The following is an 18,303-nucleotide window of genomic DNA, read 5'->3' on the forward strand; positions in this document are numbered from 1 at the left end:
CATAAATACCATAGCTTATATAGAAGAAAGCTTTCATTCATTCCCATGGATGAAATGGAGGTGTTAGTTATCTATTAAGATCTATACAAGAACCTGCTGTATAAAAAAATATATACATATATATAAATAAATAAAACTCAAAAATTCAAAACAAAAGATCTATACAAGAGATATTTTACATAAAATCACCTATTATATTTTAAACCTCAAGTGTGCTTATCATTGAAGTAAAAAAAGTAATGGTCTTCTTGTGCAGATGTGATTTATTTTTTTGAATCTGTTTTATAAAGAGCCTTCCCGCCTGCTGGGATGTTGCACAGTCAGAATAGTTTTTAAAGGATTCATTTGCTTGTTAGAGTGGCTGCTACTCCTCCAATAACTATCCCACTCTATCTAATTAGTGTAATCCAATCAAGGCAATTCCCTCTTTCTTTCCAGAAATTTGTTCAACGGTGGTTGTGACTCAATTCAGTTCAATGATGCTTGAGAGCAAGCCGGCAGGAGTGTTTCTGGGGAGACGTTCCTGTTAGCTCATAGAGATCATCTCTTTTTCACTCTGGACCATGTTTGAATTTCAAATGTGTAACTGTTGGTACCATTTTGCTACAGTTCAAAGATGGAGGCAACAGCGTGAATAGAAGAGACTGAGCAAGAACCAGGACCCCTGATATCACAGTTGAGATTACATTACATTAATCTCACCTACATTAGCTACATTATTACATTATTACATTCTACATTAGAAACCTACATTAGCTCTGAATATCCTGTTGGATTCATGTATTTCCTACAATTCAAACTCATTTGAATACATGATTTCATTATTTGCACCTGAAAAGCATTCTTACAAATATAAATATGTTCACATATATTTTGAATAATACCATAAGAAGGAAAAAAACATCTGGGTAGATACTGAAATCCTTAAGCATTTAATTAAAACTATGCATAAAAATGGCACTAATAATTATAGCAAGATTTAGTTTTTATTGCTAAATTAGGATGAAACTGTGATATGGATATAACCCTTCATTAAATACCAATCTTACCACAATATAAAATTTTCTTTCCTAAGTATTTAATGTTCTCAATTGAAAAAAATAATCCAGCAAGTTGGGCAGTGAAATGAGAAGATGGTGGAATAGAAGCTCCAGGCCTCCTTCCCCCATGGAAACATCAGATAAATAACTACAGGCTAAATAACTTTGTAGGAACCCTGGAAACTAATCAAAGATCTACAGAAACTGGCAAATGTCCAATGCAGAAAAAGCCACGTTCATAATAGTGGAAAATTTCAGGGAATTTTTACATGCTTTTGCCCCACACCTTCCCTGACATGGCACTGGTGAGAGGAAGGGGTCCATTTCCTGGTTCCCTACAGGAGAAGGAGGACCAAAGAGGAACTTGTTTACAGTGTTCTGGCCTGTCTGTGAGCCCGGTGTTGAAGGACTAGTTGCTGCCTTGCCTGACTCAGGCATGGGCTGTGGAATGGCAGCTGGAGGCCAATAAGACAACAGTGGACACTTGGCTATAAAAACTACGTGGGGACTGCAGCCAAGCGGGCAGGTGTGGGCAAGAGATACAGGCAGAGCAATACTGCAGAACACAAAAGACCCTGAGAAGAGGCTCCCATGAGGCTCTTTGGGGAATCAGGATATTTTAAAGCAGCTGGGGGAGAAACACACAAACATATACCCAGACCCAGACAGAACATGTGAGCAGTAAAGACCTGAGAAGACCTTACTTCTTCACCACAGGCTGATCTCAAGGCTCAGTGGCCCACTCATTTGTGGAAGTCTCCCATACCACTCTGCAAGACTGGTAAAGGTGGCTCTTTCTTTGAAATGCCAACTTTTTAACAAACATCACAAGGCATGCAACAGTATATGGGAACATGGCTTATTCAAATAAACAAAATTAATCCTGGCACTAGTCCCTGAAGAAATACACAAATTGGACTTATTAGACAAAGATTTTTTAAAAACTATCTTAAATATGAATCTGAGTAAATAATGGTTGTACACCTCTCAAATTTCAGAAAAGGCATAGATATACACTTCTAAGGAGCTCAATAAACTCCAAGTAGAAAAAACTCAGAGACTCACAGTGAGACACATAATCAAACTACCAAAAGACAAGGAAAGAATCTTGAAAGCAGAAGGAGAAAAGCAACTCATCACAAACAAGAGATCCTCAATAAAACTATCAGTTGATTTCTCAGTAGAAATCTTTTAGGCCAGAAGGCAGTGGGGTGATACATTTAAGTGCTGAAAGAAACAACACTGTCAACCAAGAATTCTATAGCCAGCAAAACTATCTTTCAAAAATGAGAGAAACATTAAGACATTCCCAGAAAAACAAAAGCTGAGGAGTGAATGACTACTAGACTTGTCCTATTAAAAAATTCTAAAAGGAGTCCATTTTCAACTTGAAATGAAGGGGCACTGGACAGTAATTCAAAGCCACATAAAAATACAACGTTCTTTGGTAAAGGCAAATATGGGAAAAAAGTAAAAAAAAAACAAACTATTATTGTAATTTTGATTTACAGCTCCACTTAATTTTTATAGGATTTAAAAGAAAAATACATAAAATAATTACAAATCTATGTTAATAGGTACACAATATAGAGAGCATAATTGTGTACAAATAGAAGTTGGGGGAAACTGTAAAGGAGTGGATTTTTGTGTGTGATTAAGGTTAAGTTGGTATCAATTTAAGACACACTGTCATAAATTTAGGATCTTATGTGTAATCTTCATGGTCACAACAAAGAAAATATGTATAGAATAAAGACCAGAGGAAATGAGAGGGAGTCACGTGTCACTATAAAAAATTAACTGTCAGTCATAAAAAGGAATGAAATTGTGCCATTTGTAGAGACATGGATGGACCTAGAGACTGTCATACAGCGTGATGTAGGTCAGAAAGAAAAAGAAATATCATATATTAACGCATATATGTGGAATCTAGAAAAATGGTATAGACAATCTTATTTCCAAAGCAGAAATAGAGACACAGATGTAGAGAACAGACATATGGATGCCAAGAGGGAAGGTGGGGGTGGGATGAATTGGGAGATTGGGATTGACATATATACACTAATATGTACAAAACAGACAACTAATGAGAACCTACTGTATAGCACAGGGAACTCTACTTGGTGCTCTGTGGTGACCTAAGTGGGAAGGAAATCCAAAAAAAAGGGGATATATGTATATGTATGGCTGATTCACTTTGCTGTACAGTAGAAACTAACACAACTGTGTAAAGCAACTATACTCCAATTAAAAAAAAATTAACTGAATGCAAAGAAAGATAGTAATGACCTACCACCAAATCAACTGCCATCAGTCTGATATTTCTACTGCTTTCTTCTCCAACTCCATAGTTTCACAGTCTGTATCAGGTGTTAGGGCAGGTTTCCCAACCTGCACTCAGCAGTCTACTAAAAGGTCTCTAAAATTTATTTTCTAAAAATATTCTAGTTTTAATAAAAGTTCAAACCCCAATGCAGAATCTTACTTCCACCGTATTTTTTCTGCCCCCATCAGTTATGTGACTCCCACATTCCCTCAAGCAAAACAGTCATTGCTGTGTCAAATGAGCCATTTTCTTCAAGCTGAATGGCCATCACTGTTTCTATCAGACGTAGCCCACGCTAGTGTGGTTCTCACTACACTATTTTAGAGTACCAAGCTGGTCTAAAAAACAACTTTAAGGCTTAGGAAGGTCTACTTCTATTCTGTTTTTCTGTTTTTCTCACATGGAATAGTAGTTAAAAATAAATGACAAATTGGAGGTACCCATGCAAATCAGCTCAAAACACTCTGGGTCTTTTTAAAAGTAATGTCAAAGTTGTCTACTTATTCAAAAAAAGTGTACTTAGTTGGAATTCTTTGAGAGCACAGAATGAAACAGATAAGTCTGAACAGCTTGCAGATGGCAGAAGATAACAAAAAAGTGATGAGAGATGTATGTAAAATATGGCTGATTTTCTGAAACAGAGATAGGCTTATAATGGGATAATGATAGAAAAAATATGGTGACAAACAGGTTATGCACAAGTAAACAATGAGCTCCACAAATCCCAACTACCTATTCCATCAGCATCATGAACAATTAACTTCTCTGAAAACTGAAGCTTTAAAGTTGCAAAGAATTATGGAGATCCATCTGTTTCAAGCAGGATCCCAATGCCTCAGAGAAACATTTTCAAAAGAGAGGAATCACTGGGCTTAATATCATTTTAACTCTAATTTTATGGAATTATATATCAAATCCCACAGGACATATGCCATAGATATTAATAAATATATGAAACTGCAGTCAAAACCTTAGAGTTTAACATCAAAACTGGAGTATTCCATAGGTAGATTAATGACCCATCATTGACAGTAAAGCAAGGTGTAAAGTTATGCAAGTGGATGAACAGATATAAATTAGACTGTTTGTAAAAGACTTCAAATTTAGATTTTAAATGTGTAAATTATATTAATGTATAAATAATCAAATGACTTTTTCAAAGCATGCTGATTCACACTATCTCATTAGACCCTCACAAGTTTCTTATGAGATATGTAGAGCAGTAAGGAACTTGCTTCACCCATCAAATTGTAACCAAGCAGGACCCTATGCGGCCTTCCCTGGACAGATCCCCCCACATCCTCTGTCTTCTTCTTGTCTGTAGAAAACTTTAGCCTCCGAGACCTTCCCCAAGTTCCAAATAATGAATTTAATCAGAGAAGTAAGAAAACACAGGAAAAAGGAAAATGGTCAAGCAAGACAAACTAGTAATACTTCAGCCATTAAACAAAGTCAAGGACTTTTAGTTCCTCCTCAAGAGTTATAAAAAATATTCTGAGCCATGTGCTTTGAGCTGTTTTGCAGATACCGAAACCCCCACCAGGTGGGAGAAATTAACTGCATGCTGCCCATAAGCACATAGACCCCAGACCAGTTGGAACCAGAAGGTTGATGATGTTGACTCCCAATTACCTCACCACCAACCAATCAGAAGAATGTCCACGAGCTGATCATGGACCCCACAACCCACCTCCCCTCACCCCGTTTTTAAAAACCTTTCCATGAAAGACTTCAGGGAGTTCGGGCCTTTTAAGCATTAGCTGCCTGGACTCCTTGCTTGATGCCCTGCAATAAACGCTGCATTTTCCTTCACCACAACCTGGTGTCAGTAGATTGGGTACTGCGTGCAGGTGAGTGGACCCAAATGTGGTTCAGTAACAAAATTTTCCTGTTCTTTGAGGACATGTCTTGTGATTGTCAATTCAAATTCAAAATGGACTTTTGCTTTAATGAATTATATAGCTAGACTAGTGCCCTAGCAAAGGAAGCAACTAACACAAAAGAAGTATAAACAACTACTTCTATGATAAAGGAGACCATAAACAAATTAGTGGAGATAACATTTACATTAGTGAAACAATCAGAAATCATTGTAAATGAAGTGCTAAGAATGTGATGATGATGATGATGATGATAAAGTAAAATTAAACATTTACTCTTGGCTAGAAACTCCAAGTATCATTTACACACATTCTAAACTGAATCCATACAACCATCCCATGAGGAGATAATGTTAAACCCATTTTCCAGGAAAGGAAACTGAGGACAGAGTTACCATTCAATTGATTACGAAGTCCAGGTTCCTTTGCTTACATTTCTTGCAGTAAGCTGATGAGACATTTTATATTAAAGGGTTTGTAAATTGAAGTGAGGCTTTTAAAAATAACTTTTTAAAATTCTTAATAATAAAATTCCTTTTATATTAAAAATGAATATAATATATGGTCCTAACCATAAGGCTTTAGTTCAAATACCATCTGGTGGTAGTTTTCCTGCAGTAAAAAGACCAGATTCACAGGCTTTCCACACGATGCCATGAGCCACCTCCAGAGCACCAGAACAATGAATTGACTTGAATATTAAATCTTCCATTTAAGATGCCATTCTTTTATGATAAAATTCAGTTTATATACCTTTGAAATAATAATCCAAAATAGAAACCATTTAAAGAAAGACATTTTTTAGTGAAACTGCTCCTGTGCTGTATTAAAACATATTTTTACTGTTGATATTTATTTCTTTAGAGACCTAAAGACATGTTTCAGCTGTATCAATTTTTGAGACTAATTCTTATCATTTTAAACCTTCAGAGAGGTGGCATATGTTTCTAGTTGCATAATATTCAGGAAGGTTGTTACACAAAACACATTCTGGGTGAAATTCCTTGATATCAATATCTCCACTCTATCAATGACCTTTAGATGACAGACACCCATGCTAGGCATGTGTTTGGGGGATACTGTAAACTTCAGGCTTTTCTGCTATAATCAGTTTGAAATAAGTCAACACTGACATTTGTTCCTTCAACATTTAATGGACTGAGGCTGTACTGAAATGAAAAGCAACACCTACTTTTTAATGCATTTCCCTTTTTTTTTTTTTTTTTGCGGTACGCGGGCCTCCCACTGTTGTGGCCTCTCCCGTTGCAGAGCACAGGCTCTGGACACGCAGGCTCAGCGGCCATGGCTCACGGGCCCAGCCGCTCCGCGGCATGTGGGATCTTCCCGGACCGGGGCATGAACCCGTGTCCCCTGTATCGGCAGGTGGACTGTCAACCACTGCGCCACCAGGGAAGCCCCTCTCCTTTTTGATTTGCAAGAGGTTTTATCTCTGCAAGGATGAAGCATCCGTATTACTCCTTCCTCAAAAACTAGTAACTTGATTAAATGTTCATTTCAACAACATTTTGATATTGTAGTAGTTTCTTTCATTTAGCTATAACAGGATTACTTTCACTTAAAGGGCATCGCATGGGACATTTTTACATGCATAACAGAATTTTGGGTACTTTTCTCTTTCTACTGAATATTTACAGTCTTTACCAGTCACTGGTTTTGTTTTTGTTTTTGCACATATAGACAAGCTTTACAGAAACAGGTTAACAAGAACTGTTGACATTTTGATAATAAATTCTTATCGCAACATTAGGGTTTAAAATGGATAGTTTACATAGAAATAAGTTGTTAAAAACACATTGCTTTGATCTGCATTGTTTGGACCTCAGATTAATGGATGGACAATGAAACAGCCCACTAACAACTGGCCTTGTGTGTGAGAGTCTAGGCTGGATTTTCCAAGTGTTTAATTTAATACAATGCCAGACATTTTTGTCTGGACTCTCTCTCTTTTATCATTACATATTTTACTTCTCTGACTTTTAAAACACTAGAAATTGAATGCCTACTATAATAATTTTCATATCTTGATTTTATCCATGTTCTCTTATTTCCAATTCTAAGGCCATAGTCTTAAACTATCTTAGTTTACCGTAATTAATTTTTAAATCATATTTTAGCTTCTAATGTAATAAACTATACTAATGTAATAAATGCATTATTGAGAAACTCTTTCAAGAAATTATTAATGATTCCCTACTGTACAACAAATAAAGACTATTTGGCTGGCATTCAAAACCTGTCTTTCTAACATTATTCCAACTACTACCTGCAGGGATCTTATGGTCCAGGTAATTTTAAATACTCCAAATTCTCTCACTATTAAGCTTTTACTTTTCTTTAACATTGCCTCTTATTGATTTTTTTTTTTTCCTGACAGAGGCAAAAAACAAGTAGATTTCTTATAAGGGCTATAACATTAATAATTATGCTCCAACTGCTAAAATCACCATGGCAGCAAATATTCAAAGAGGAATTATTTTCTTTATGTATCTTCAAGTTAAACCAAGATGTTTATTTGGTATCCAAATAAAATGAAATATAAGAACATGTTAGTACAAAATCAGTATAAATTCACAGCACTGAAATTTTTTAAAGATCCCTGAGAGTTGTCCTTATGGCTGTCCGATTGATTCCATACCGTCCTTGAAGATGTTTACTTGGATGTATCCTGGCAGCACCCAAAAGAGATTTCTCGAACCTCCACTGGCCCCCACAAATGCAGAGTGACCATCACCCAGGGACTAAGCTGCCTTAGCTTGAGGTCTCATAGCCTGTCACTTCTGCTCTAGTCTCTTTGTGAGAATTTAAGGACTCTGGACTTAGGATTCATGAATAATTTTTAGGGCCTACTCAGAGATGTCTTGCAGGATACCTAATTATTCATGGTCTTCTGACAGTAAAGATAGCATTTGACCAGGTCAATTTATATTACTACTTTGCATAGGATCTAAAGTACTAGTCTAATAACCTTGAAACATGAGAGAAAAGGGGAAAAAAAATCTCAAAGTCAGTGTACAGTATAATTGATTTCAGGATTATACATATATATATAATTACTTTATATTTAAATATCAGATATTTAAGTATTTTAGAGGTAATACATTCAAATTCTAAAACCTATGTCAATTAGTAGATTTAAAAAATAGGAAATATTAATTATCTAAGTAATGAGTACCCATAGAAAGTTTTTATCATAATAGTTTATATGTGATTTCAGAAGCTTGTATTTAAGTACATTCTAATACAGTAAATATAAATGATGTCAGCATGTATCATATACTTTATTTATTTATTTATTTATTTATTTATTTATTTATTTTGCGGTATGCGGGCCTCTCACCGTTGTGGCCTCTCCCCTTACTGAGCACAGGCTCTGGACGCGCAGGCTCAGCGGCCATGGCTCACTAGCCCAGCCGCTCCGCGGCATGTGGGATCTTCCCAGACCGGGGCACGAACCCGTGTCCCCTGCATCGGCAGGTGGATTCTCAACCACTGCGCCACCAGGGAAGCTCCAAACTTTATGTATATATTTATTTTTTCACTTATATATACATTACATATATATTGTTATTAAATTTTTTTTAAAATTTAAATTAATTTAAATAAATATTAAATATATATAAATATTCAACCAAATATATATTAATAACTATTATTTGCTTATACAGGATAGTTAAAATATATAAATATTAACATTATTAAATTAATAACTATTATTTGCTTACATAAAACAGTTAAAATATATAAATATTAACATTATTAAATAATATTTAATATGAATGATTTGTCTATCATAAATATTTTTATAACATACATTTATTACTATTTGTTTACAGAGATACTATACAATAAGAGAATGCTTAGTTCTTCTTTATGTATTCTATCAGGGCAGAAATGTTAAATTCTCTGATTGAGAATTTTTGTGATACCCATAGTTTAAAATTAATAATATATCAGTAAATCAAATTGATATGGTCACTCCTAAAATTCTCATTAAATCAAAATCGTTTGTAATTTCACTCTGTACCTTATTCAAATGTTTTGCAAATGTGTAATTAAGAAACAGAAATGGGGGCTTCCCTGGTGGTGCAGTGGTTGGGAGTCTGCCTGCTAATGCAAGGGACGCGGGTTCGAGCCCTGGTCTGGGAGGATCCCACATGCTGCGGAGCGACTGGGCCCGTGAGCCACGACTACTGAGCCTGCGCGTCTGGAGCCTGTGCTCCACAACAAGAGAGGCCGCGATAGTGAGAGGCTCGCGCACCGCAATGAAGAGCAGCCCCCACTTGCCACAACTAGAGAAAGCCCTCGCACAGAAACGAAGACCCAACACAGCAAAAATAAATAAATTAATTAATAAACTCCTACCCCCAACATCTAAATAAATAAATAAGCTGGACGTTTAAGTCAATATTAAAAAAAAATGGAAATGCACTTTAAAAAAAAAAAAAAAGAAAAAAACAGAAATGATTTTTTGACTATTATAAAACAATTCTTGCAGAATGCTGATGGCCATTTTGAAAACACACAGCTGCAAGGTATTTGGGAGAAATAATAATTAGTACACAATGATATAATATGTGCATAATGTTTCAATTTTACACATTATAAATTATTAATTATCACTCTTTAAAGACATAATGGCATATCACCTCTAGTGCTGAGATCATAGATATTAAAAATCACTGAAAAAACTATGAATTACTTAAAGTCATGCTATAATTTTTATTTATATGGTCTCAACTGAATATATCACACTGCTTTTCCTTGGTTCCTCATTATTATAGATCTGCAAATATATTTTTAACATCTTTATTGGAGTATAATTGCTTTACAATGGTGTGTTAGTTTCTGCTGTATAACAAAGTGAATCAGCTATACATATACATATACCCCCATATCCACTCCCTCTTGCGTCTCCCTCCCACCCTCCCTATGCCACCTCTCTAGGTGGACACAAAGCACCGAGCTATAGATCTGCAAATATTAAAAGAGTAAGAATCTAATATTAATTAATATTCTATTCATTTCTACAAAATGTGTAAAATTTAGTTTGTATAAGGAATTATGCAATATTAATAAAAGAAAGAAGGGAATCATGGCATGTGATGTATTATGGCAGGTCTTTTCATATTTGTTACATAATTTAATCCTCACAAAATCTCTGTGAGGGAACTGTTACTTTTTCTGTTTGAGAAAGGAGGAAAGTGGAGTTGGAAGGTTAGTTTGCATATCCTATTTATTTAGCTGATAAATCTTCAGGGCCCATATCATTCTTACTACATTAGTCCACTTTTTTACTCTCAGCCAAGAGGGAGTCTTTTAAGGAAGTTGTAAGTGACAAATTGTAAAACCATAAGGTGTAAGTAGTGGTTGTATTTTGTATTTATTTTTTGTCTTATCATAATGCTCTACAATGAAAATAGGTTCTTTAAACACAAAAAAACACACGTGAAAGTGAAACAGAGATCTTCTTTTCCATGTCCTCCTGCCCACATGCCTTCCTCTGGGAAACCTCCCAGCCCAAAGTCCAGCTACGACCTTTCTCGCCTTCCTTGTCTACCATCGTGGGCCAACAGTGGGTATCTGGCCCAAATCAGGCCATGCTTCCTGTGAAAATAACTTATGGATTTGCATTTAAGAAGTATATATCTGGGCCCTTGGCACTGACTTTTTTGAGAGCTGTAACTCTGATGTATAAAAGACAGGAGGCAGTTAGTGGAGATCGCTGTGTTTGAAAGGGTACCACTCTGTAGTCTGCGGGCGTTAGACGACACAGTCAGCCAAGGAGAGCAGGAGGAGCAGAGGCTCAGAGGGGGAGCAGCCAGACATGCAGGGCTGGGCTCGCAGGCCTTCCAGTACCGACAGGAGATGGAGCAGCCTTCCAGAAAGGAGCCCACACCCCTCTGTCCATCACAGCTTAGCTCTTGAGGGAAACACTAAGAAAGTAACCAGTCCCAATAATCACGGCTCCCTAATTTTAGGACATGTTAGTCCTAACAAGGACACTCTTTTCCTTAAGTGATTCTGGTAACCAAAAAAATCTAATTTTTTTAAGTTATCAAAAATAAAGAGAAGTAGCCAACATCCTGAACACTGACAACATAAAACGCTGGTGAGGATATGGAGCAACAGGAACTCTCATCATTGCTGGTGGGAATGCAGGATGGTGCAATCACTTTGGATGAAAATTTGTGGTTTCTTATAAAAATAAACACGCTCTTACCGTACGATCCAGCAACTGTGCTCCTTGGTATTTACCCAAAGGAGCTGAAAACTTACGTCCACACAAAAACCTGCACACATATATGTATAATAACTTTATTCATAATTGCCAAAACTTGGAAGCCACCAAGATGCCCTTCAGTAAGTAAATAGATAAATTAACTGTAGTACTCCAAAGAATGGAATATTATTCATGAATTTAAAAAGCCATGAAAAGATGTGGAGGGAACTTAAATGCACATGACTAATGAAAAAAGCCAATCTGAAAAGTCTACTACATACAGTTGACCCTTGAACAACGTGGGTTTGAACTGTGTAGGTCCACTTTTAGGGGTCCACCTGGATGTGGAAGTTTTTTTTGAATAAACATACAGTTATCCCTTCGAATCTGTGGGTTCCACATCTGTACTTTCAACCGACCTCCGATGGCAAATTTAATATACAATCTGAGGTTGGTTGAATCTGCAGACGCAGGATCTGTGGATACCAGAGCGCCAACTATGGGACTTGAGCATGAACAGATTTTAGCATACATGGTGGGTCCTGGAACGAATCCCCCATGGATACCAAGGGACAAATGTACTATACATTTCCACCTATATGACATTCTGGAAAACACAAAACTATGGAGACAGTGAAAGACCAGTGGTTGCCAGGGTTCGGGGGGTTAGAGAGGAGATGAATGGGCAGAGCACAGACGGCTTTTAGGGCAGTGACACTGCTCTGTGTGATACTATAGTGGTGGATACATGCCATTGTACATGTGTCCAAACCCACAGGATGTACAACACCAAGAGTGAACCCCAATGTAAACTACAGACTGTGGGTAATGACGACGTGTCCAGGTAGGTTCACCCTTGGTAACAAATGCACCATCTGGTGGGGGTGTTGATCATGGGGGAGGCTGTGCATGTATGGGGACAGGGAACATGTGAAAAATCTCTGTACCTCCCTCTCAGTTTCGTTGTAAAACTGCTCTAAAAATGGTCTTTAAAAAATAAAATAAAAGATAAAAGAAATAAATAAAAGAAGGAGGAAGAAGAAAAGGAGGAGGGACTGCAAGGAAAGGAGGAAAAGGAAGAGAATGATGGAGGGATTAAGAAGGGGTAAGTAAAGGAAAGAAGATAATAACTCTAAACTTTTCTTGAAGGATTTGAAAGTCTCAAGGGATAGATGAATTCGGGTACGTAGAGAGGAGTTGATGGGCTGGTGGGGAGGGGGCACCCCAGGCAAGGGAACTGTGTGAGCAAAGGCATGCAAGTCAGAGTGGATATGGAGCATTCACAGAACACAGTAGAAAGTGCTCTAAAGGGGAAGGAGTTATACTGAGAAATACAGAGAACCCAAGTCAGGAACTGAGACAGATGTCAAAGCATGAAGATGCTTTTGACTGAGATTCCTCTTTTTTTAAATTGACGTATAGTTGATTTACAATGTTGTGTAAAGTGATTCAATTATATATATTTAATTATATATATATATATTCAATTATATATATATACTTTTTCAGATTCTTTTCCATTATAGATTCTTAATGAGAAGTAGTCTCACTTATTTCACGTATGCATTTCACATGACATTCAGATATCTTCTTCTTCATTATGTGTATGCACGTGTGCATGTGTTTAGTTACATGTAGTTATAATCTGAAACTTAAAATATACACTACAGATGGTCCCCAACTTACAACTGGTTTTGAATCGGAGCAGGATCCTATGGTCCTTGCCCTGCCATGTCCTCAGCCCGCCTTCTGTATGTGGAAAAACTTTAGCCAAAGAATAAGTTTAATCAGAGAAGTGAGAGAATGCAGAAACAAAGGAAAACAGTCAAAGGAGACCAAATGATAACAGTTTAGTCATTAAGCATAGTCAAGAAACTTTAGTTCCTCCTTAAGGGCTATAGATAATATTCTGAGCCATCTCCTGTGAGCTGTTTTACAGATACTGAAGCCTCCACCAGGTGGAGGAGGATGACTACATGATGACCAAATTGAAGCCATGACATAAGCTACTCCACTTCATATAGTTCTGAGAACTGGACTCAAAGAAATGGGAACAAACCCTGGAACTAAAGATTAACTGTACTTAAAATAACTATGCTGTTCTGCTCCCACCCTCCACCTATACAACCCTGAAACTCCTCTTTAAAAAAAGCCCCTATCCCCTGAGCAGCAATCAGGAGTTGGTTCTCAGACAGGAGTCCACCCTCTCCCGAGGTTGCTGGGCTCTGAAATAAAGCAACCTTTCCTTTCCTACCAACACTTGTCTATTGAAAATTGACTTTCGAGTGGCGAGCAGCAGCCAGACCTGGGTTCGGCAACAATCTGACTTACAGTTTTTTGACTTCACAATGGTGTGATAGAGATACGCATTCAGTAGAAACCATACTTTGAATTCTGGATTTTGACCTTTTCTGGGCCAGTGATATGTGGGCAGATCACCTCTCGTGATGCTGGTCAGTGGCAGCAGCCTCAGCTCCCAGTCAGCCAGGCAATCATGAGGGTCAGCTGCCCACGTACTTAGAACCATTCTAGACCCAGACAGCCATTCTGTCTTTCACTTTCAGTACCTTATTCAACAAATGACATGAGATATTCAATACTTTACCATAAAATAGGCTTTCTGTTGGATGGTTTTGCCCAAGGCTACTGTTCTGAGCATGCTGAAGGTAGGCCAGGGTAACCAATGATGCTCAGTAGGTTAGGTGCATCAGGTGCATTTCTACTTAACCATATTTTCAACTTGTGATGGGTTTATCAGGACATAACCCCATTGTAAGTCAAGGAAGATATATATATATATATATGGTCAAAATATTTATTTTAAAATATTTTCTTTAAACTATGAATTGGATTTTTCACCTTCTTAAATGGTAAATACTATTAGAGTACACTTAACATTTTTAAGTTTCCTTATAAAATCAAACTTTGGTAAATGGTGAAAAGAATAGTATTTAGGCTAATTTGGCAACATCTTTCATGCTGAAAGGACACAACATAATTTGTGATGAAGGGAAAACAGTCAGGTATCATTATTAGAGGATACAAACTGAAAAATAAGATAGAAGGCTCGTGTTAGAAAAATCACAGAAATTTATTGATGAGAAAATTAAATAATGCAGTCCAAGTCCTGTATGTTTTAGTTCTGGAGAGTGAAGTCCAGAAAGGTTAAGTGACTTTCAAGGTGTGGTGCGTGGCAGAACTGGGATTAAACAGAGATGCTTTCAATGCCTGTGGGACCCTGGGCAAGCCTGCTGTTGAGCCTCTATGAGCCTCCATCTTCTCACCTGAAATATCTGCCATGCAACATTGTTGTGAAGATTTAGTGTCTTAGCTTTGCAATACACCAAGCAATCCTCAATAAAAAAGACTGTTTCTACCAGTATTTGTTCCTCTCCTCTTTCTGCTGTAAATACCTTGGGCTAAATTATTTCCGTGTTTTCTTTCAGCTCTAATGTTTCATGAGTCTGTCTCTATGTTCCCATCCTCAGGGAAATTTCATTGAGGGATGTTAGTTATTACACAAGTTTACTTTATAAAAGACTAGGGAGGGCATCCCTGGTGGCGCAGTGGTTGAGAGTCTGCCTGCTAATGCAGGGGACACGGGTTCGAGCCCTGGTCTGGGAGGATCCCGCGTGCCGCGGAGCAACTAGGCCCGTGAGCCACAACTACTGAGCCTGCGCATCTGGAGCCTGTGCCCCTCAACAGGAGAGACCGCGATGGTGAGAGGCCCGCGCACCGTGATGGAGAGTGGCCCCCATTTGCCACAACTAGAGAAAGCCCTCGCACAGAAACGAAGACCCAACACAGCAAAAATAAATAAATTAATTAATAAACTCCTACCCCCAACATCTTAAAAAAAAAAAAAAAAAAGACTAGGGAAATGGAAAATACCGCTGATAGACACAGAAAGGATACAGGTAAAATGATATTATACCTGAAAGCAACATGCACTTTTCATAAAGTAAAAAAAGAAAGATGACTTGCATAGTGTAAGCAAAGGCTAAGAGATATAAATTTGGAACTGTCATTCAAAAACACAGGGTTTAGTGTCTCATAACTCAAACAAAGCCAGTTACACTGGAAATCCTGCCTTTCAACTTAGAAGTAAGTGGATTTGAAATTTTGTTTTCACAGTATTTATACTTGTTTCTTACAGTGCTATTGTGTTACGTTTAAAAGCCAACAAGAGATGTTAACATATTTTTTGAACAAACTCTGCATTTTCATTCATAAGAAGCAAACAATTCAAATGATTGGTTTTTTGATGTGTTACAGTAATCAAAATCACCATGGAAATAACACTTGGAATAGAAATAACAAGTTAATTGTGGCCAATTCCATTTAGTTATTCACCATCCACTCAGCAACATACTGATTGAACACCCAGGCCAGGGAGCCTCTGTGTTAGCCTCTGGGAGGTTTAACAGGAAGACCTCACAGAGAAAGCACAAAACAATAAAACCCCAAAGCAGTACTCACTGTTACACACTGGAAAGGTGCTATGGAGAAAAGAACAGAATAGCATTAGAGAGAGTAATGGAGAGAGGGGAGAGAAGATCCGATTTAGGATGGGGTACAGGCTGGCCCCTGAAGGCGAACGACGCTTAAGCTGGAACTTTATTAAAGCATGACTGGAGTTAGCTAAGGGCAGAGTGAACATAATATCCCTCTTGGCCAGTCAACCGCAAAAGTTAAGCTCCTTAGGATGGGAAGATATAGGGGCATTCAAAGAACCGAAAAAAGAAGGCCAAGCTGCCCATCTCACTGCAGCTTGAGAGGAAGTAGCAACCAAGTGGGAAACCACTGAAGACGCTTAGGTGAGAAAGTCTGACTTATATTAAATACTTCGCTTGGCTCCTCCCAGAGGACTGGGCAGACAGAGGGAGGAGGCTTTGATGTAATCCACACAAACAATGGTGGCGGCTTGGACGGGCAGGTGACTGGGAGATGGAAAGCAGCATACAGATTTTCACTGTGTTGGAGATAAAAAGGAAATGACTTTGGGATTGGTTAGGTCGTAAGGTCTGGGGAAAAGGGAGTTATCTGTCGGGAGGGACCTATCATTTACAGTGGTGTGGAATGCAAGAGGAGAACAGATTAAGCTCGGAAGGGGAAACATTCCATTTTTGATCTGTTACATTGAAGATGCCAACAGACAGCCCAAGGGACAGGTCAGCTTGTCTGCTGGATCAGGAGAAGTGATGTATTACAGAAGCATGGGACTTGTTTTTATATAGGTGATATTTTAAATCAAGGAAATGGGATCTAGAATGAAATTCGATCACTGTCTCACCCTTGAACAATCCAAGCACGCCTCTTGGCATGTGCCAAGAGGCCTTCTGCCTGAAATACCTTCTGCCTTCAGGCCTTCTGCCTGAAATACCCTTCAGCCACATCTTCATATTCCTGCCTTCTCAGCACTAGGAGATCAGTGCAAGGTCACCTCCCCTGAGAAGCCTTCCATGAGCACCCTAGCTAAAGCAGCAGCCCCTCCACACCGTTCTCTCTCCCAGTGCTCATTTTATTTTCTTGAAAGCACTTAACACGATCAGAAATTATATTAGTTATTTATTTGGGACATAATGTAAGCCCCTTACATAATGTAAGTCCCTTGTGGTACAGAATTTTCTGTCTTGATTATTCTATCCCCAGAATCTGTACAGAGACCAGCACACAGTCGGAAAACAATATAGCTTAGCTGATGACTGATTTGAGAAACAACAGAAGCCAGCCTCCAGTTGAGTCTGGAGTGGTTTAAACATCTTGAGGTCAAGAACAGGCAGATAAAACAGCCAGGGAACTGAGAAGGAGAACTCAGGGCGGCAGCCTGTTGTGTCGGGGGAGGTAAGATAAGAGAATTTTCCAGGATGAAAATTGTTTGAAACAATGCTAAGAAGCCAAGTAAATAGAAGATTAGAACATATCCACTGGTTTGGCAACACTGGACATTATTGGTGATCTTAGCAAGTTCAGAACAATGAGAGATTGAAGCCCTCAGGTGGACAGAGGGAATTTAACTGTTCAAAGGAAATGTTCTAGGTACAGCTCTTGAGTAAATAAAAGACTCTCAAAGAGATTTTTCTGCCTTAGGCGCTAGCAGGTAAACAAGTGTCCTGAAATACTTAACTCATCTTTAAAACCTGAATTCTCCCCTGCTCCAAAGATAACCTGGCTTCATCTATGGCAGACCAAAAACATAACCACTCATGGAGAGATGCCTCTTCCTGTCCTTCCAAACTGCAGCTCAGTAGCCCTTAAGTTACAAATTGCACAGGCAGAGAGAGAATACTGATTCTATAACCACGGGTACATTCACCATTCATTTCTCATTATTTATATAAGAATGCAAGTATTTTTCCTTCAGATTTTGTTATTATTGTTTTCATCATTACCAGGAGAAAATTAGCAAGATTTTTCCTTGAAGTTCTCCGTAGAGAAAACTAACCTAATAAAAATGCAAAAAGATACCGCAAGATTAAAAGTACTTAGGCAATTTTAAAAGGCCACGAGGTGTAGTGCTAGCTTTTACATGCGTGGTGATGTAACCATTTTATTATCGAAAGGTCAAGTCTTAGGTCAACAGTGCTGGTTACAGGCAACTTTCATCTCATCAGTTAGAGCCCTATTTTGCTCCTTGGACCTTCGTTCCTAACCGCCTCATCCCCATTTGCCCTCACTGAGTTATTGAACACAAACTAAAGACTATCTCTGGGGTATTTCCATCTTAATAAGAGATTATTTTTAGTGAGAGAGAAGTACCAAAAGCTTCTAGATAAATCTCAGTTAATCTGCAGTGATCAACTCTTAGATTGTGAT

The 18,303-nt window shown here is 37.9% G+C and overlaps 1 protein-coding gene across 1 annotated transcript in view; it reads right to left on the reverse strand.

The window, feature by feature from the left end:
- Window positions 1–18,303, reverse strand: part of CSMD1 (CUB and Sushi multiple domains 1) — a gene marked incomplete at its 3' end in the record, with an annotated part of 1,728,858 nt that overhangs the window by 502,013 nt on the left and 1,208,542 nt on the right. The gene's annotated exons all lie outside the window — the stretch shown is intronic.

This window comes from Mesoplodon mirus (genome assembly GCF_964341445.2).
Source record: "Mesoplodon mirus genome assembly, chromosome: 20".
Lineage (NCBI taxonomy): Eukaryota > Metazoa > Chordata > Mammalia > Artiodactyla > Ziphiidae > Mesoplodon > Mesoplodon mirus.